General features: G+C 37.2%; 1 protein-coding gene and 1 non-coding gene across 9 annotated transcripts in view; both read left to right on the top strand.

Moving 5' to 3' along the window:
* CTNNA3 (catenin alpha 3) overlaps positions 1–22,504 on the top strand; it is a 1,664,912-nt gene that overhangs the window by 271,990 nt on the left and 1,370,418 nt on the right. The gene's annotated exons all lie outside the window — the stretch shown is intronic.
* TRNAR-UCU (transfer RNA arginine (anticodon UCU)) lies at positions 14,144–14,216 on the top strand. The gene has a single exon. It is a non-coding gene; the product is annotated as a tRNA-Arg (tRNA).

Raw genomic sequence — 22,504 nt, 5'->3', positions numbered from 1 at the left:
TGATCTGTTCTATCTTTGCTTTGTAAATGGAACAACAAAGCCTAGATGATAGCACATCTGTTTATAGCATGGTTTACTGAATATTTTAAGCCTACTGTTGAGAACTACTGCTCAGAAGAAGAGTACCTTTTAAAATATTACCACTCATTGACAACATACCCGGTCACCTACTAGGTCTGATGGAGATGTATGGGATTGATGTTGCTTTTATGCCTGTCAACACAGCATTCATTCTGCAGCCCATGGATCAAGGAGTCACGTCAACTTTCAAGTCTTATTATTTAAAAAATAAATTTTGTAAGGCTATATATAGCTGCCATAAATTGCAATTCCTCTGACAGATCTGGGCAAAGTAAATTGAAATCCTGGAAAGGATTGACCATTCTAGATGCCATTAAGAACATTCATGATTGATGGGAAGAGGTCAAAATATCAACATTAACAAGAGTTTGGGAAAAGTTGATTCTAATACTCAGGGATGACCTTGAGGGATTTGAGACTGCAGTGGAGGAAGTAATTGCAGGTGTGGTAGGGATAGCAAGATAACAGGAACTAGAAGTGGAGACTGAAGATGGGACTGGAATTGTTGCAATCTTATGATAAAACTTTCATGGATGAGGAGTTGCTTTTTATTTATGAGCAAAGGAAGGGGCTTCTTGAAATGGAATCTATGCCTGGTGAAGATTCTGTGAAGACTGTATGAAGAGTGAGGTGCTGTGAAATGATATCAAAGGATTTCGAATATTACATAAACTTAGTTGGCAAAGCAGCAGCAGGGTTTGAGAGGATCGACTCCAAATTTTGAAAGTTCTACTGTGGGTAAAATGCTATCAAACAGCATTGCATGCTACAGAGACATCATTCGTGAAGGGAAGAGTCAATTGATGAACTTCAGTTCATTGTTGTCTTATTTTAAGAAATTGCTACAGTCACCCCAACCTTCAGCAACTACCATCCTGATCAGTCAACAGTGATCAATGTCGATGCAAGACCCCTCCACCAGCAAAGAGATTACAACTTGCTAAAAGCTCAGATGGTAGTTAGCATTTTATAGCAATAAAGTGTTTTTAAATTAAGATATGTACATTGTTTTTTAAGGCATAACACTATTGTATACTCAATAAACTACAGTATAGTAACAGCATAACTTTTATATGCTTTGGGAAACTAAAAAATTAATTTGACTAGTTTTATTGCAATATTTGTTGTATTGTAGTTGTCTGGAAATGAAACTTCAATATTTCTGAGATATGTCTGTATTTAAATTTTCACTATATATTTTTGTCTTAGTGTTGATAATCCCTGGCTTTTGAACTGTCCCTGGCATGTTTATGATATCACTACTTCAACATGTGATCACTAGTAAATGGTGTTTTTTGTTTTGTTTATTTTCAATTTTTGTTTTGGCCTAGTAATAGTTTATATGAAAATTTTATATCTGAAGTAAACAGTAGTAGCCCAGAGTTATGTTATTAGATAAGCTTTCAGAGTTTAGGATGGTAATAAAGACTTTTAATTGCCAGTTTCTTAATTTAATTTTAAATTTCTTTGTAATTTAATTCTGAAGTTCCTTTCTAAGTGGTTGAAATTTAGCCTGTATAGTTTAGCATGTTAAAAGAAAAGACCAATAAAATTGCATCCTTATAATACTTTATAGGATATTATATTACATATTTCTTAGAACCACTTTGGTAAATTGTGGGTTGGGTGGCATAATTGCCTATGAGAATTACACACATACACTAGAATCCACTTGTCTATGTATATATCTTTGGGATTATTTTTTAAAAATTGAGTGGTGTATTATTTATTAGCACTTAAAAGTTTTCTATCTGAAAAATAATTCTTTATTTGGTTACCAAACAAAGTCGTATGATCTCAATATCGTCTTTCCCACAGCAGGTTCATTTTACAGATGTTAGGATGTGCCATTTGTAGGAAGACAAGATTTGATATTTAGAACTATTTTCCCATGAATTGTTCAATTTATTATACTCAAAATTATCACAAGATTAAAAATAAATGCATTTATAAGTTTATTTATGATTTTTTAATCAGTTATTTATAAAATTAGTTTAAAAGTAAATCTGTTCAAGGTATAGAGAATTACTTTTTGTATTTTCTAGTCATACAGAACACATAGGTGATAAAATAGATTGTTAGATATGGGAATAAATTAGTTATAAATAACAAGCACTCAACAGAATTAAAATTCTTATTGGCTCTTGAAAGTTTTGCTGTATGTATTCAAGAGTTTATTTGATTTAGAGGACTTTGATCAGGATATAAATTCTTCCACTTTTTCTGACTCTATAGTATATGCAGAATACATGAATGCACGCTTCATGGAAGGTACAAGTGTTGTGTGAGAGAGAGAAGTTTGAAACACTCTTTATTATCTTGGTGCTTATGGTTATCTGGAGGTATGACAAGTATTAGAAATATAAGACAGACTTTGGAAGATGTCCTAATGGAGGAAGAGATGGCCTATAATCTGTAGAATCAAGGAAGCCACCATAACGGGTATGGTATGCATCATTTTAACATGATGCAATGGAAGATGTCCAGCCAGAAGAAACCTTAGGGAAAAAGTTGCAAAGGTAGAAAAGCATAAAATATACAGTATGTTTGGATCATCGGATAGGAAATGATGTTGAAAAAGTTCGGAAGGATCAGCACATGGAAGGCCTTTGATGCCTTAGCCAAGAACTGCAAATTTCAATTTATTATCAATAAAATAATTTAAGATTTTGATCAGAGTCTAGGGAGTTTAATGTGGCAATTGAGTATTGATCTACTTTTTAAAATTTAAGTTCAGTTTGCCAACATATAGAGTATAATACCCAGTGCTCATCCCATAAAGTGCCTTCCTTAGTGTCCATCACCCAGTTACCCCATCCCCCACTCAACTCCCCTTCTGTATTGATGTATTTAATGAAAGTACTGATAAAATTCCATAAAACTAATAATAAAGTTTTAAAACTTGATGGTAAGTGGTATTTGTCTGTCTTTAATAATTCAATTATGTTGATTTTTTCTTACAATTACACATAATAAAATTATATAGTGGGGTAATAATTTTATCAAGATGATAAAGATTATGATGATGATAATAATGTATTAGTGATAGCATCTTTAAAATTACAAGTCAAATGCTGGAAGTATCTCATTTAATATTTTATTTTGGATGTTCTCTGATGTATGCAAATCAATGATGACATTTGTCTTTAGATAATTTTCTGATTTTTAAAATCACAATAATAGTTTAAAAATCACTGTTACTTCATCCTATTAAAAAATATAGGCATCTTAATATATTTAAAAGAGCTCTGAAGTGGAAACTAATACTTCTGGCTCTACCATTAAACTAGATGTATCTTTGAGGTCCTTCTGAAATCTTCTGCTTCCTTGTTTGTAAAATAAAGAAATAATTTGATTCACATAGGTTGTTGGGGGATTAAACTGAATAATAGATTTAATGTAAATGTTTAAAAAAATCTTAGCTACTGTTATGAATATAACTTATCAATTACAATTTCTGTTATTATAATCTGAAAATGTTTCTTGGCTTTCAGAGTCCCAAACTTGTTCTATCATGTTCTGTCTAGTTCTGTTTGCACTCTTCCAATATAGATTTTACTATGATATGCTAACCTAACTTTAAGGAAAAGTGCTGGATCTAAATTTTCCCTGTCTCCTGCTGTCAGCACCATAGTGTTCATGTTTTGTGTTAACACTCTGAAGGGAATTTATGAGAATAATTAGTTCTGTTTTGCTTATATTAGAGCTGGTTATCTTAATTCTTACTTAGTGGGAGGTGTATCCCCTGCCATCACTTGGCTCCCTGTCCACAGCTTTAAATTATGTGGAGAAGAAAATGATTATAAATGGCTTCTTCCTGTGGTGTCCCTTATACTCCTCTCCTAACAAACAATCTTTGTGATTTTTCTCATCAGTTTCTCCTTGTGTTGCAGTCTAGGAGAGATGTCCCATCTGATGGTCAACTTGCAGAGATTTCCTTTAAGCATCATTAGCTTCTGGTTAAGAACTAGATTTATTTTTAGAGAAGTAACTTAATTCGTCATATTTTTTACTGAACAAGTTTTTGTATGTGAAAAGAAATTGCTATGACTTTTTTCATGTTTAAGGGAAAGATACTAATAAAATATATATTTGGGGGAAATACTGCACATAAATATTTAAGATAAATATGATAAAGGAGAAAATCTACATGGGTAAAAATTAGGATTAAAATATAATGCTTTCAAGTTTCCTTTTTGTTGGTAGTGAATAACTGATACAGTATATCATGCTTTTGACATGTTTGGGCACATAAGCCAAATTTTATAGAATTTTTGATTTATATTCTTATGATAGCTTTTCCAATTTATCAGTTCTTTGCCTATTATGTGCCTGCTGAGCATGAAAGGCACTTTTGAGATATGTAGTAATAAAAAAAATGCCACAGAAACATTGGCCCAGGGGATAGGCTTTCTCTAGAAATAACTTGAATAACTACAGTTGCTGTAAACAATTTTTTATGGATACTTGATGTTCCCTCCCTGTATTTTTATTTGAGTTAGTAATCAGAATCATGTTGACTATCATCCTACAGGTGAGAATCATCATTCTAATATAGATATTATAATGCAACAGCTGGCTAAGTCATCCAGGATCAAAATGACCTTAGCTAGTATTGTGCAGGAATATTTTAAGATTTTGAGAATTACTTTTTCCTTGCCAGAAAGTAATTCTGTGTAGGTACTGCTAAGTTTCCTAAGGCATGTTTCAAAGCAAGCATGCTTCTTATGAATATCCATGCTATCTTCCATTTTATGAAAGATTTTATATATTTTCCAGTACTGATATGAGCTGTTTTTGACAGCTGTGCCTACCTCCCATACTGATTTAGCTAATAGGCTTCCTGTTGCAGGTCAGAACTTTATGGATGACTTAACGGAGGATAGGTAGTTAGGGTAAAAGTTTTGGAATGAGCTCCAAGCAAATGCTTAACTGTTGTGAAGATTTTGTGTGGTTTGGGTCAGACTGGAATGAACAAAAAATAAATTTAGGTTTGTTTTAAGATTAACATTATCATGGAACTCATGTTAATGCTGTGGCCAGATTCCCTAAGTTACTTAGTATTAGGTAATTGGTAACAGGCATTATTTCCCACCTTTATCATTCTCAGGATTTTAGTAATAAATAAATGAAACCTCTCATATTTCATTTATTGTTACATTTCTTAAAACATATACCAAGATCCGTAAGATTAAAGTATTAGTCCTTCTTCTGTCTTTTTTTTTTTTTTTTTGTATAGTATTTTAAGATGTTCCTCATGCTCTTTCTCTTACTTTTGCTCATTTTCTCCTGGGATATTTTGTCATAGTCTGTTTTGGCTGATGTTTCATGAAGTGCTTCAACACAGTTCAGACAAGTATTAAAATGGGATTTTAAGGTAAAAGAATATGAGGAAGGCTTGCTTTGCCATCTAAAGAGAAGGGAGGAAGGATGGCTGTTGAACAGCAGGAGGAGATGGACATGGAGGTGGATATAGAGTCTGAGACCTGTGTGTGATGGTCAGGATGTATAAGGAAAGATTTATTTCTGCTCAGAAGAATTTCCAATAGTTGAGTACAAGGCTGAACATAAATAAATGAGATAAAATTCAAAGTCTGGATATAAAAAGTAAGAGCTCCCATGCTTTAGTTCAAAAATCTCCATATAAGTTGTTATATATTTTTAGAAACACCTTTTCTTCAGTGCATGGCAATTTAGATATTCATAAACAGGGTTAATGCTACACCCAGTTTGTAAGTAATATTTTTTAATTTGGAAGTTAGTTATAACATTATCATATTATCATGTACTTATACATTACAGTTTCTTGAGTGCTATTTTCTGCATTTTATCTTCACATCTGCAAAACAATCTGGAGACATAGGCATGTCAGTTGATATTATTTCCATTTTGTATATGATTTAAATATCTCCTTACTGCCTTGAGTGCACCTAGGAGGCTCTGCTACAGAGGCCTGTAGAGTCCACTTGCATGGTTATGAGACTTCTGCTTTAATATTCCCTATGGTCTCATTTTGAGACTTTGCATGGTTTGTCCCCTCCAGGAACTATGGTACCACACTTATTGCCAGACCCTTGATGGGCATGCAGTTCTTGAACAAAACTATCTTGCCTAGAGCTCAGAATGCTTAAGTTGCACTTGTAGACTTGGTTTAGAAGAATGGGGTGGGGAAGAAGGAAGGATGTATGGGGAGTTGGAGAACTGTTCAATATATTATTCCTTCTTCCTTTAAATTAGTGTTTCTGACAATACACGTGAATTTTTATAATCAAAAGATAATGCATACTTTATTCTATAAAAGTGTGAAAAAAACTGGAAACTACTACTGTAATCAATATGTGATTACCCGGGAGATCCCTGGGTGGCTCAGCGGTTTGGCGCCTGCCTTTGGCCCAGGGCGCAATCCTGGAGCCCCAGGATCGAGTCCCACGTTGGGCTCGTGGCATGGAGCCTGCTTCTCCCTCCTCCTGTGTCTCTGCCTCTCTCTCTCTCTCTCTCTGTCTATCATAAATCAATCAATCTTTAAAAAAAATGTGATTACCCATAGGTGTTCACATAGAACCCAGAGTTTCTGGGTCTGTTAAAAATTTGAGATACCGCAAAGGTTATATATTCAGTGGAAGTGCTCTTTTGGGTTCAAATCTCCCCATTATGCTCTTTGTAGTTTCTGAAAGAAAACTTGGGTTTAAAAAAATTAAAAAGTATCATTCTTGCATAAGTGAATTCTGGACAGATGGAGAAGTCCCTTCTCCTCTACTGTGAGACAGTGGGCAGATGGTTGGAACCACAGGAGGCCTGGGATGCTATTATTCTATACTGAGGTCATTAGAATATAGCTACATAAAGCTAGCCATCTCATAACCCTGAAATGGTAGCATATCATATTTAAAAAACCCAACAAAGTTGCATCAAAAATAAATGAAAGGAAATCTAAATCCTCACTATTTTGCTTTATAAGACAGCCAAAGGGGAATAATTGTATATAACACAGTAAAGCTTTCTTAAATATTTATTTCTCATTCTTACATTTTCAAAATCTCCATATAGCAGCTACAGAATTTCTGTAAACTCCCAGAAAGCTCTTTCTCTAACCTGGGTCATACAAGCCCCCTATATTTCTTCCCTTTCCTTTCTAGCTCAGAGTTTTGTTTAAATAGATGAATCCAGCCTCAGGGACCTGGTTCAATTCTCCTATAGTTTGAGCCTGTGTAATGGAGGAGGGCCTGGGAATTTGTTACACAAACAATAATCTGTTCTCTTAGAGGATCCAGAGAATTATAAACGTATAACTCAATATTCTTTCTTTTATTCCTGGAATAATAAAAACCGGATCTATGAAAATATTGCATATATTGTGTAAGTGAAGAATGAAGATAGTTGTTTTGTTAGCTCACATATGTTTTTAAAGATATCTTAGAGAACTCACCAGAATATCTTAATACCAAGGTTAACTGTATTTTTCTTAAGCAATGAAAAAAATCCCTTGAAATTATAAATCCTGTAAGTAATAAGTTTTCCTGTTTCATGTTGGCTACTAAGAAGACAAGAGCCAAATTTGTGGCCTACTACGATGATGTGCAGTGCACTTTGTCTTCACTTTTATTTTTATTTCAACCAACTTTTAATTTATGGTAATTTGTATTTTATGTATCCTTATAAACTATTTTATATCTTTTCTGGTGCAAGGTGGTGTATAAATATATAAATAATGGTGAGGAATAAAATAGCGATGTCTCTTACATAAGTGTGGATTTATCTTAATTCTGTAGAATTTAATGGTGCAAACAGTAAGGAATCACTTAGAGGTTCTTAGTATTAAAGGATTAATCCTGACTTAGAAGTAAATCAGGAAAGCTGGTCTGACATTAGATAGAACAGAAATTCTCCAGGAGTCTGGAGGAAAAAGTTTAAAAACACTACAGATCATTTTTACCTCCATATTGTCTACACCTCAGATTTTAGTGAACATCACTGTTTGATGTTAGAAGTTGCTTACCTTTGGTTTATTCATTATATTTAATGTTTTAAATGCTGTTGCCATTTAGTAGAACTCAGTATGGCTAGTTACATGTTTGAATTTATTATTAACTAGTCATTTAAGTCCCAAGATATATCTGCCATAGCTCTAGTTAGGTTAGTGAGGTTAAGTGAAGCATAAACTCCTTAAAGTTCAACACAATATTTTAGTTCTGATTCTGTTTCTGTATTATCTTATAAGTTGGCCCTTGGTGCCAAATAATGATTAGTAGTGTTTCTTTTGAGACTAAATCATGTAGTGGTGAGAATATTAATTTGCATTTAGGCAAATGAATTGAAATCTCAATTCTGCTCTTTATCAGTATGATCTAATCCCTCTGAACTTTAGTTTCCTTTGCCATAAAATGGATAACGTAATAGTTTCTTTCTAGGACTGTTGTGAGGATTAATATAATAATAATAATAATAATAATAATAATAATAATAATAATGTAATTCAGGTAAAGGTGGGGTAAGTCCTGAACAAATTAACTTCCTTCATATCCCTGTTGAATAAATAAGTGAATAAATGAAAGATAACATTTTATTTCCTGTTTAGAAACATACTTTAAATAATCATCTGGTACATTAAAAAATAGGGACAATTAAAAAAGTTAAATTTATTAAAAAATGTGATGTTAAGACTAAGTAAGGAATAAAATTTCAAGACTTACATGATAAGTTTATACTTTTGCCATTACACTGCACTGTCTTTTTATGGAGGCATATACATGTAAATATATATGTAGTTAAAAACAAATGGTTCCACTGTTAGCAGGTGGTGAGAGCTATATAGCCAGGAAGCTCATGGCTAAGCCTTGAATAGTAGCTAAGTTTTTCTGATATAATTGCTATCATATACATTTATTAGCTGACTTTTAGTTTATTCTTATTTTAATTCTACCTATTTTATATATGTGTTTATCACACATTGCTTTAAATCTTTTAAAAAATTAATAGAACAAATTGATAAAAATAAATTGGCAAGAAATTGATAAATAAATGCAGTTTCACTAAAAATTTCTTCAGTGTGCCATGTGAGCACTATGATTAGTAGGATTCAGTACTTCGGGTTTTGTACTAGAAGGGATCATTTGATTATGGAAATTATTGCACTGTTTTTAGTAAACATTTCAAGAATTAACTAGACAAAACATCCTGGAAAGCTTCAGAGACTTGGAATGCTTTAGGGAGTTGGCTAACTGAGAAAAACCTCTGTTCCTTAATTATGTTTAAGCTAACTAACAAGTTTGTATGAAAGAAACTAATATTGGCTTCTGATGAATTGTCACTGGAGCAGCTTCTGTGGAGAAAGGCCTATTTTTGATGATCTATTTGTCATTGGATATGGCTTAAAATTTGAAGTATTAAAGTAGTTACCATAAGAATGTCCAATGAAGATGTGAATATGATGGATAAGATCACAGCTGGAAAGCAATATTGTTCCAATTGATCCTACCAGAAAAGGGAAAAAAAAAGAAAACAAAGCAGTGGGCAATGAATAATGGACAGGACCTCACATATCAAGAAGGGCTAGAGATGCCATTTCTGAGCGCATGTTTTCAATTCTAGAAAACAACCAATGCTTGCAGTTCCTGATTATATGGAAATGGTGAATCTGTAGAATTGCCATATGTATGTTGTGCATGTAATTTCCAAAGGCAGAGAGAGCACGGATAGCTGATAATAGATAAAGATGTAATATTTTTTATATGAATGATGGCAAGGAGGAGGGTAGTGATACCTTTAGCTAAAGCTTTGTGCTGCATCTTCCATGAATGCTTTACACTTTTTAGATGTTTATGAAGTAACTGTTGACTTTGTTAGAATTACGGTACATAGAGGAAGAGAAACACATTTCAAGGGATTATTAAACTTCTTTTTTTGTTTTCTGAAGGCTGTGGAACAAAGCATCTAGTTCTTGATATGGAGCATGCAATAGAGTTCTTTGGATTAGAGTATAAGGGACAGTTAATGCATACTTCAAAGTTCTTAAGAAGCAGGAGATTGAATTTCTAGACCAGGTTCTGCCACTAAATTGCCTTGTGACCCTAGGCAAGTCTGGATTTTAGTCGCCTTACACATTGTATAGCTTTGAAATCTAAAAGTTATATGAAAGGCTTTCATTTTGTTATGCAGACATTTACCCTTGAAATTTCAGTGTCTTTATAGAAAAGAAATTGAAATATTTGTCTGTGTACCTAAAGTACTTTAAAGACTTCCAGTTCATATCTGTGAAATATTCTGAAACAAAGTGGGGAATTAATTGCTTCATGAAGTTTGTGTTCTTGGAAATTCTGAATATAGAAATGGAGGAGACAACAGGTATTGTGAGATCATGTTGATGGATTTGTTATTTGGTATCCCAAACACAGGTTTTAGGATTCTGATTCTTGGTATGATTCCTTTGCTAAGCTGAGTGTCTAAAAAGTTACATAGGAAAAAAAGAAAAGTGAATATGAAAGCAACTTCTTAAATATTTCTCCTCAAGATTGCCAATGAATAATTGAGTCTTATTACAATAGTTGATTTTCCACCTACCCGAATCATACCAATTCTCTAAGACAAGTTTCTGGCCTCCATTTCTAAGTGAAGTCTTTCTTATGTATTCCAAACTATCTTTATCTTTATCTTTGGTTGCCCTTGGCACTCAACAAATATTGAAACATCTGTAGGTATAACATATATGATTCTTTTAAACAACTTGAGTATATTAAAGTTTCCCTTAGTTACAAAAAATATTTGTCATTCAGTATTTAATGAGCATGGCAAGGATCATAGCATCTATTCCGTCTCTCTACCCATAATGTACAATATTTTAGGTTCTAACTTAATGAATATCTGTTGAATTAACTTTTACATGCAGCTTATCACAGAGGCCACTTTTGTAGCCCTGCCTCTTGAACGATTATAGTTAATGTCTAGGCATATTCTTTTACTTATTGAATATCTTTTCTGAAAAGGTTCTACTTGACTTTCTTTTTCATTCCTATTTCAGAAGATATAGTATATTCTCTCTTTTCTGATTTTCTAAGTAGTTTGAAAAATTAAAAAAAAACTCCACCATAAATAAAAATAAATAAATAAATAAATAGATATTTCATATTGCTTACATTGTACCTTGGATTTTCTTAGACTTGAGAACTTTATCTGGTCCATTTGAACAAAAATATAATTTTCCAGAAATTGGTTCCTAAGACCTCTCAGATTCCTATTATTTCATCTTAGCACAGTACAGAAGTATATTGCCTTGTATGAAAGTCAAGTTAATTTGATAATGGGCATATTACCCCTGTTATGACAGAGTTCAGTTCTGTTTGCTCTGCAGATTAATTCTTTGATCCATTTAGGATTTAGAATTTTTAGCTCACTATTCTATACAGTCTTGGCTTTCTTATTTTCATCAGGTGATTTGTATTATGTTTGGACCTATTACATATTGACCCTATTAAAACTAAGTGACTGAGAGCATCTAAAATCTGAACTTGCTGCCTGCTTTGCCTTTGGGAAAAGGAATATGTTGCTGTTGTTCATGTTCATATGATGATTTCTAAATCTATCTTCCCTACCACTTTTTTCTGATCACTTTTCCCCACATGCTATATTCTTATTTGTATTTATTCATTAATAGCATCTTTGCAGGATGCCTTTTAATTTTTAAAACTTTCAGGAAGATTACAGCATGAAATTATCAATAGCTGCTCTGAGGCAGGCAGGCTGTATCGTCTCCATTTTTTAGAGGATGAAACTGAGGCTTGAAAGTTTTAAGTGACCTACCCAAGCTTGGAACCAGAATTGAAACACAGGTATTCTAATTCTAGTTTATGTTCTTTTCACTATTCAATGTGGCCTTTGAATGTTTGTTGAAAAATGGTAGAACAATTTTGCTAATAGTAATTTATAATAATATAGTATTATACTGTAATCTTAAACATACTTGAAAAATATTTTATATATTTATGTATGTAGTGAGTATTTTTCACAAAAGGTTATATTTTATATTTAGAAACACTAGACATATATTTTTAGGTCCCTTTTAAATTGTTGATGCAAGTTAGGTGCATAAATATACCAAAGAAACTCTGTATATGTCATTGTGGGCAAATGACAGTAGAATATATAAGATGAATGACACCTGAAATGCTTCAGGTGACCATTATTTGACCCGCATCTCATCTCATAATTGCTCAGTTACCTATTCGTAGCCCATTATGCCCCAAATAAATTATTCTGTTATCTTACTTATTATGGTAGTAACTAAATAAATTTTAAAGAGCATAATATGATTTATAAAATAAGCCTTTTTTGCAGAAAGGGAATAGTTTGAAACAAAATTTTGAACCTCAGATTTCAGCAGCTCTCAAAAGTTGAATATAATTTATCCAAAAAATTCCAGAATCCATACTTTAATTAGTTATGTCAGCCTAAAGAAAAGTTTTTTGGAAAGTATAAGATGAGAAATTTGATTTTATAATCTGAAATTACTTTATGATGTTTTCCTTTAGACATGCTAAACTGAAAAGACTGGAGAGACTTCAACTAGTCACAATTTTTACCTACTCTGATAAACTTCCCTTTTGCTGGCTTTTCATTATTTCCTTCTTAATAGATACCTTCTTTCCTCTCCCTACTTGCTGCTGTACATATATTTTACTTTCTCATTCATAAGTTTTTCTTTTTAGCAGCATTCTCAGAGGTTGAATCTTTTTAGATCCATTTAGAAATCCTAATGTATTATATCTACTGGGGCTTCCATAATGTTCAACAGGGTCTGTATTGTTTATGTACCATACAGAAATCCAAATTAAAGTATGTTAGACTGGTTAGGACATGTGGTTCTCTAGAGGATGAGGGCTTTTTATCTGTGCACTGCATTGCAAACATGCTTCTTTCATTTTAAATGCAAGTCAAAGTGTCTTGTATTTATACCAATGACTGGGACAGCTTTATACAAATTCAAAAGGTCTATGGACTCTAACATATATCTCTGAGCTTTGACATATATTGAATTTCCCTTATCAAGGCTGTAATATCTCTGAAGGACCCCAGCAAGTTAGGAATGGTTTTTCCTGCCAACAACTGAGATTGTTCTCTGTAATTAAACTGCTTTTCCAAGTGTTCACTGAAGAGGATTTCTAAGATTTTTCACTGTTAGTCTCTGATTGAGAGCTCTTTAGTTTGAAACAAAAGAAGGGTACTTAGTTTACCATTTTCTTTTGTTTACTCCCTAACTTAATATCTAACCACAGCATAACTTAAAGCAGAATATGTGACCAGTGGTCAATTAGTGGGTACCACTTTTTAAACTGTCTACAGAGTTTCTTAAAGGTAGATCTGCCCACTGAGATGTTAGGTTTTGCTTTCCTGATAAAAGGCACAGATGTGGCTATCACAACTGCTTTCTCTCCTATCCCCACTTTCTTCTGTGAGTGTGGTAGTGATGCCTGTGACTGTAGTAGTCACCTTGTAACTTTGAGGCTATGAGCCCTTGATGCTATTCAACTATAGGCTGTCATCCTTATGAATTTGATTTCAGAAAAATAAACTAGCATTTGTTTCAGGTTTTGTTAGCTAAAAGCATTCCTAATTAATATATGCTAGTCATTGATCCCTCTCAATGAGACAGAGGAATATCCTTTTCATTAGGACAGGGTTTCTCAACCTTAGCATTATTGACATTTAGCATTGGGTAAGTTTTTATTGTGGAGGCTGCTCTGTGCATTGCAGGGTTTTAGCAGCATCCCTTGCCTCCTCTGTTCCTTAGATGACAATGGTAACCTTACATACCTTTCATAGTTCAACTGATGAATCAAGTTTTGTTTGTTTGGAAAAGTCTTTATTTCTCCTTCATTTCTGAAAGGCAAAGGAATTTTGCTGGGTAAAATATACTTGGTTGGCAGTTTTCTTTCAGCAATTTAAATGTATCATCCGGCTCTTTTCTGGCCTGCAAGATTTTTGCTGAGAAATCTGCTCACAGCATTCATAGGGGATCCCTTATATATGAGGAGTTATTTTTCTCTTGCTGCTTTTAAAATTCTTTGTCTGAGCCTGGATAGCTCAGTCAGTAGAGCATCAGATTTCTAATCTGAGGGTCCAGGGTTCAAGTCCCTGTTTGGGCATTTGCCCTTTGGATGCCTGGGTGGCTCAGTGGGTTGAGCATCTGTCTTCCACTCAGGTCATGGTCCCAGAGTCCTGGGATTGGGTCCCAAATTGGGCTCCCTAGAGGGAGTCTGCTTCTCCCTCTGCCTATGTCTCTCATGAATAAATAAAATTATTTGTCTTTGATTTTGATGGTTTTGTTACAATGCATCCTGGAAAGGATTGTTTTGGGTTAAAATTTTAGATGTGGGTTTACCTATTAGCTTTATGGACTTAAAAACCCAAATCTCTTCCCAGATTTAGGAATTTCTTAACCATTATTTCTTTAAATAAGCTTTTTGCTCCTTTTTCCCTCTCTTTTCCTTCAGAGACTCCAATAATGTGTAGAGTGTTTCTTTTAATTATATCTTAAAATTTTTTTTTATTAATGATGTCTTATAATTCATGAATGCTTTTAAGGCTTTTTTTTTCCATTCTTTTTTGTTTTTGCTTCTCTGACTGAATGATTTTAAATTAACTATATATTCTGGTTCATTAATTCTTCTACCTGGTCAAATTTGCTATTAAGGCTCCCAAAATTCTTTAATTGTATTTTTCAAACTCTAGGATTTCTCGCTGTGTATGTGCACATGTGTTTAATGGTTTTGATTTCTTTGCTAAGCATCTCATTTTGTTCATGCATTGTTTTCCTAATTTCATTTAGTTTGTTTTCTGTGTTTTCTTGTAGTTTACTGAATTTCTTTTTTTTTAAAAGATATTTATTTATTTATTTATTTATTTATTCATGAGAGACACACAGAGAGAGGCAGAGACATAGGCAAAGGAGAAGCAGGCTCCCCGTGAGGAGCCTGGTGTGGGACTTGATCCCAGGACCCCGGGATCATGACCTGAGCTGAAGGGAGATGTTTAACCACTGAGCCACCCACGTGCCCCCTTACTGAATTTCATTAAAAGGATTATTCTGAATTCTTTGTCACACAGTTATTAGTTTTTAATTTCTTTAAGGTCATTCATTGGAGTTTTATTAGTTTCTTTGGTGGTGTCATGTTTCTTTGATTTTTCATGATTCTTGTGGCCTTGCATCATTGTCTGCACCTTTGAAGAAGTAGACACCACTTCTACTCTTTATAAATGGCTTTGGGATGCAAAGCCTTCACTCGTCAATCCATCTAGACATTCTGGGTGGGCTCTTTGGTGCTGTCTGTGGGTGAGCCTACTGCTTAAGTTCTTGGGTAAACAGATCTGCTGTCTGGATCAGTAGGGGGTAGGCCTTGTGCTTGGGTACATGGGAATCAGCCTGTTGCCTGAGTCTGCTGGGGCAGGCCTTGAACCTGGGTCACTAGGGTGGGCCTGGTGTTTGAGCCCACAGTAATGGGTTTAGGACTTGGATCTGCATAGGTCAGTCTGGATCTTGGATCCATAGGAGCTAATCAGGCACTAGGGAGCCCTGGAGTGGGTCTAGCATCTGGTTCCATGTGGGCCAGTTCATTATTGGGATGAGATTAGAGTTTGTATTCTCAGGAGTCAGCCTGAAGATTGTAGCCACAGGAGCTAGGGCAAACCTGGAGCTTGGAGCATAGGAGTCAGTCTGTAATTTGGGACTATGGATTCAGCCTAGAGTTTGGGTCCATGGTCTGGTCTGGTCTGGTGTTGAATGGGTGGGGAGCCTAGGTCCCTAGGTGTTCTCAAAGCTGGGGCCATGGGATCACGTGGCCCAGAATATGGGTCCTATGGGAACCAGTCCAGGTTCTAGGTCCATGAGTGCTGGCCTGAGATGAGCTGGCTGAGATGAGCTGGGTACCTAAAGCTCTGAGAGCCATATTGGTGCGTGGTGGATCAAAAGTTTGGGTCTACAATAGTTGGCCTGATGCATGGCTCAACTGGAAGCCTGAGTTGCTGGAAGCCTACCTGAAGCCTGGATTTGTATGAGGTGATTAGAAGCCTGGAGTCACAGGAGCTACCTGGCCTGTGGGAGCTGGTTAGCACTGGAATATGCTGGAGGCTTGGTCTTGCAGGAGCCCCTTGGGAGCCTGATGCCATTGAACTTGCCAGGGTTGCACGAGCAACCTGGGGTTGCTACAGGGTTCCACTGTAGCTAGTGCTATAGTCAGTTGGGAGCTTAGTGACATGGGAGCTGGCTTGTGCCACCGTTGGCTGGGAATCTGGTCTGCAGGAGCCCACTGGGAGACTTGTGCCTTAGGAGCTACCTGGAGCCACAGGAATTGGCCAGCACTGGGGTGGGCTAGGAGCCTGGGTTCACTGGGGTGCACTGAGAGTCTGGTGCCATAGGAGCTGTCTGGTGCCGGGGTGTACTGGATACTGGGTTTATAGGAGACTAATGGGAGCCTGATGCTGTGGGAGCCACCTGAGGCCACTGGGGCCAGCAGGCGCTGGAGTGGGCTAGGAGTCTGGGTTGGTATAAGCCTGCCTGAGGCCATAGAGAAGTTATTTGGGTCCAGGAGAGCCACCTAGGGCTGCAGGAGTTAGTCTGGTGCCAGGAAATGCTGGTATTGGGGGTCCACAGTGAAACTGGATGTTCACCTCACTCTTGTTTTCTCACAGGAAGGGTTTCTTGGAGGGTTTCTCTTTCCATACTGGGCTTCCTGGGCTTGAAGGAAGCTTGAAGGGCCTAGTGTGAATCTATCTTTCCTACATTCTCATTGAATCTTTTCTTATTTTTGTGCTTCATCCAGGTGCTATAATTCCTCACTTTGAATCCTTAGCTCTTGTGATGGTATTTTCACTCATAAATAGTTCTTCAAATTGATGTTTTTGGGAGGAGATGGGCACAAGAAATACCTGTATAGCTATTTTGCTGGCATCACTCCTTGCTCCAGTGGGGTTTTAATTAGAACAAAAAGATAGTGATAATATTCAGGAAGAGATAGAATATATGAGGATTTTATCATCTCCAGAGGACATGGTTTAATAATGGGCTCTGAATCTGGGTAGACAATAAGAATATAGAATAAGATTAAGGGGATACATAGATCAGAAAGATCTAGTGATGAAGAACAATCCAGAAACTTAGGGTTTCCTATGGTGATGAAGAGCTTGATGGAATTATTCTTGATGGTCTTCAAGGCTGTAAGGCTATGAATGTTGTAGGGAGGGAGGATACAGAGCTTTTGAATGGTCTGACTTCAGATGATGATGTGGAGGTTGAGAGAAGGCAGAATGACTTTTGGGGACTAAGGAGGTCTGGTCTCCCTCTACACTATGAATTATATATACACATGCTATTTGTCAGGGATGGGCAAGGTTCCGTGGCCTGCAGGGGAGGGAGAGAGTGGGGAAGTCGTGGGCCGGGGAAGTCACATGCAGGGGAGTGCAAACGGGCTTTTTAAGAGAGGAGGGGTAAGGGGTTGTGTGTCTGGATGGGGTGATAGGTATTAGGCATATTATTGGTGAAATTGGCCTGGGGCAATAACTGCCCATGCCCTTATATATGGGGTCTGGGTAAGTACGGTTCAGGTTTCCTGCATAATTCCAGTACCCCCCTGATGACATGTCCTCAGGCGGTCTTCTGGTAATGGGAAAGTTCTGAGGTGGGGGCAACAAGGTGAGGAGTCCGCCACCATTTTGTTGGTGCCTCCTGATCCACCTTGATCCTGCCGGCCCAATACTATTGGACTAATAGGGAATGTACACAGTACAACATAAGTAAAGAATAAGATAAAGATGAAATAAGCAGCATTTTTAAAAGGTTTGCTAATCCCAATAGCTTTGTACTGTCATTATCATGTGCTTTTAGAATAGTGTTGTTGGGGTCTGGAGCCAATGGCCAAGAAAGAATTCTTAAGATGTCTTTGGTACCCAAAAAAGTGATTTTATTAAAGCATGGAGACAGGACTCATGGGCATAAAGAGCTACAGCACTGGGGTTGTGAGGGGTGACTGATTATATACTTGGGAGTTGGGGCAGATAAGGAAAAAGGGAGGTTTCCAAGAGGACTTTCATATACTAAAGAAGACTCTGGATACTGGAGGCCTAGATATTGTCAAGCTAAGGTGGTTTTCCTCTCTGGTAAGTCATTAACATTAAGACAGTTGGAAGTTTTCTGGAGGAATGTTATACTCTATCTCAAGTATTTGTCAATGTGCTTCAGGTTATAAGGAAATTAAATTTTATTTACATTCCCTTCTGCCTTTGTTTCACACATTACTTTGGAGGGGAGGGCAATGTTAAGTCTCCAGGAAATTGAGTCTATGGGTTTCTGAAAGTTAGGTTATTGGTTAGAATGATTTTTTTTCTTGTAAATCACTAAGACAGTTATAAACTGATAGAGACTCATGTCCTGCAGGACTGTGATCTCTATCAGTTAACCAATTTTTTTTTTTTTTTTTTTGTTCCCATCACTTAGTTTTAGGGCAGCCAGGGGGCCCTGAGGAATGTCATACATATTCCACCCGGGAGTGGGGGACAGGCAGGGAGGATTGTAGGGTGCCAGCTTGTGCTTTGCCCTAAGCTTGCTTTCTGTTCCCTCATGAATACATAATATCTCAAGGTACTCTATGAACTCAAGTGGATATTTATCATTAAAGATGGTAGATGACATTCCATGTTTTAGTAATATTAAAATGATATTTTTGCCTGACTTGTCTAATTAAATCATGGATGGTAAAGAGCTCACCATAGCAGCAGAGGTGACAGCTCCATTATTTCTAGTGCCTATATTATTAGTATAGTGTTTCTTTGCAAGAATAATTTTTCATTTTTCTATTGTATGGGGTTAGTTTAGAGAAAACTAGGTATTTATAATCAGTAAATTCACTTCCTGTGGCTGCATATAGTATGATACTTTGCAATGTACTGAAAACCAGATGAGTGAGAGCCTCACCATCAACTCCTCCCTTTGTTCCGCACATCTCCTGTAATCTGTCTGTATTTGGAGGAAATACCATTTTCAGCTAAAGCCAAAAGATGTTGGGGTTGAGTAGTCAGTTTGGGGATGACAGGAAAAGTATAGTAAAGAAGAGTAAGGTTGTTATGCAGATTTAAGTCATTGTCTTCTCCTTTGGTAAGAGTTTCTGGAGATGTAGAGTTATCCCTGTCTTCCTGGTCCCAGAGGGTGATACTCTTACAAATGGAGATTTCCCTTGTACCTGCAAATGTCTCTTAGGAAAGGATAACTATTTAGTTTTCAGAGCTTCCCCTAGGCTTGCAGTTTCTTAAAAATAATCAGCCTAAAATAATCCATATGCCAGAGACTGTTTTGGGGTGGCAGTTCTGCTCCCCTACAGTCAAATAAATCTACTGTTTATTGCTGAAGAGGCCCTTTGGCTTCCTACCCCCTTGAAAAGCTTTAAATCTACAGCAATGAGATTTTTTTTTGTTTTTTTTAGTATCTCCTTTCTTTGTAGTTTTGTTTATTCTCCTCTTTAAAAAATAAAAAATGTAAATGAATAATTCAAGCTCCAAATACACAAATTCGTAATTCAACCTAGATACTTGCAACATTTATCCTTGCAAGTTTGAAGGTACTTATCACTTTAGTTGCTAGGTGCTCAGAAAAAGGATGTTAAAAAATAATAAACTCAGCAATAAATTTTCTTAATCTAAATTCTGCAGCAACCATGTAGGATTATTATGGAGAATGTGAAATGGTATGCGGGCAGTTAGTTCATTCATCTCCCAAACCCATTAGCCAATCCAGTTGAGTAGGTCCATGTACTTTTTCTTCCTTGGTTTATACTGTGCATTCATTAGCTCTTAAGCAGGTATATAGTACTCAGAAAGTAAGACTTTTGTAATGCTTCTAATAATAGTGAAATTTGCTTTAGAAAGTCTTGCTCCCCATTGATTATTATTGTAACAAGTTTGGAGAATGGTCAGAATTAGGGGCAAGAATGGGGGTAAAGGTGGGTTACTGGTCAAAAGGTTTAACTAGATATGCCAAGAGATGGTTAATTTGCACTTGAGAGCGAAGTTCAGGTTTCTTCATTAAAGGCTCATTACAGTAGATTCCTTGGTGGGCCGCTGACTGAGACTAATTTTTCCAATAAAAACGCCTTCCGGGAGGAGGCGGGGCAAGATGGCGGAGGAGTAGGTGCCTCACCTCCCCCGGCCCCACCCACTTACCGAGATAACTTCCAAACCATCTTGAAAACTTACGAATTCCACTTGAGATTTAAGGAGAGAACAGCTGGAACGCTACAGAGAAACTCGTTTTTGCTTCTAACAAGGTAGGAAGACGGAAAAAAAAAAAAAAAAAAAAAAAAAAAAGAATCCAGTGGGGGAGGGGCCGCGAGGAGCCGGGCTAAGGCTGTGGTGAGAGCCTCCCGGAGAGGAAAGCCCGCCCCCGAGAAGCGGGAACTTAAAAAATCCGCACTGGATTCTTCCCGGATGGAAAAGCGATTAGCAGGGAAATCGAGCAGAATCGCTGGATCTGGAGGGGCGGTGGAGCCTCCAGGTTCCCGGAGTCCCTGAGAGAGGAAGCGCGCCCGGGAAGACGCGCCGCAGACTGTGGGCGGAGCGCGGTAAAGGCCTGGAGCGCGCACGCGCGGGGCCTCAGGGAGAAGCCGGTGGGTCAGGCGGGGGCTCGGGCGGAGCGGCTGCGCCTGCTGCCTTCCCGCCGCGGCCACAGGAGTGTGATTCCAGCAGCGCAGGCCCCGGACCCCAGGGCGCCGGGGGACACAGCCTACTATCCTGCGCTCCTGCCGATGGGAGGAGGCTGCGAGGGCACAGGACGGTGAGGACGCTCCTGCCGCCGGGCGCCCCGAGGTTGTGCAGGTCAGCGCCCCCACCCCGGGGGGCACCCAGGCCAGTGCGGACTGGGACACTGTGGTAGTTCCTGCGGGAGCTGACCCCAGAGCTGGGGAGCTGGCTGCGGGCCGGTGGTGGTGGTCCTCCTTGTTCCACCCTGTGCCTGGGAGGGGCGGGGCCGCCAGGGAACAGAGGCCTCAGGGGGTCAACAGCTCCCACTGAGCCTGCACCCAGCGGGGAGGGGGGGGGAGAGGCAGCTCCCCCAGGTGCACACACAGAATCAGCACAGCAGGCCCCTCCCCCAGAGACCAGCTGGAAGGACGGGGAAGAGCAAGTTCTCCACCGAGCAGCGCTGGAAAGCTCCAGGGGAAGTCAAGGGATTTACAGTATATAGAACCAGAGGGTACCCCTCCTATTTTTTTTTTTTTCTTCCTTTTTCCAGTACAACTCGTTTTTATATCAGGCTATGAATTTCAAATTCTTTTCTTTTCCCACCTTAAGTACAATATTTTACCACCTCTTCATTTTTAAGTTTCTTCCTTTTTGACTTTCATATTTACCCAATTATAGGTCTTAGGGATATTTTCCACTTCTAGATTCCCTTCAACATACTCAACTTAATTTTGGGAGATATACAAGATGTTTTTGTTTTGTTTTGTTTTGTTGTTTTCTCCGCCTCATTTTGTTCTACAATGGCAGAAGTTAATACCTTCTAAAACATGACCAGCATGCACCCAGAACGAAGTGGTATACCGTTCTGGTTCATTCTGTGAGATTCCTTATTCCCATTCTGACCCCCTCTTTTTTTTTTTTTTTTTTTTTTTCTGACCCCCTCTTTTATCTCATTTATGTTTTCGTGGTCAATGTTGGGGCCCACTACAAGTACTTCTGGTTTGTATAAAATTGGGACTGAGCATCTTCTAATACAGACTTAATATACTAGGACCAAGAGGATCACCCTCTAGGACCCCTCAGGTAGACTACATTCTCCCTCTACTACAACTTTGTCACAACCACCATCTCCCAGGCCCACCCTTTTTTTTCTTCTCTTTTTTCTTTTTTTTTTTCCTCTTTGCTTTTTTCTATTCTTTTTTACCCCCTCTTCTTTTTTTCTTCTTCTTTGGGATTCTTAGCCTTTTATTTTTTACTACTTTGTTTTAAAGTTTGTGTTTCACTTTAGTGGTCCTTTTGTTTTATTACGTTCTGATCTTTGTTTGCTCTGACCTCCTCAGAATCATCTAGGGTGAAATTTACTTAGGTTGTGGTTGATATTCTTGACTAGCCCGCTCATACAGCCACTCTGCACTGAGCAAAACGACTAGAAGGAAGAACTCACCACAAAGGAAAGAATCAGAAACAGTGTACTTTCTCCCACAGAATTACAGAATTTGGATTACAATTCTATGCCAAAAAGCCAATTCAGAACACAATTATAAAGCTACTGGTGGTTCTGGAAAAAAGCATAAAGGATTCAAGAGACTTCATGACTGCAGAATTTAGATCTAATCAGGCCAAAATTAAAAATCAATTAAATGAGATGCAATCCAAACTGGAGGTCCTAACAATGAGGGTTAATGAGGTAGAAGAACGAGTGAGTGACATA

The sequence above is a fragment of the Canis lupus genome, chromosome 4 (assembly GCF_048164855.1).
Source record: "Canis lupus baileyi chromosome 4, mCanLup2.hap1, whole genome shotgun sequence".
Classification (NCBI taxonomy): Eukaryota; Metazoa; Chordata; class Mammalia; order Carnivora; family Canidae; genus Canis; species Canis lupus.
Note: the sequence above shows the minus strand (reverse complement) of the source record. Positions and strands in the feature narration are given on the sequence as shown.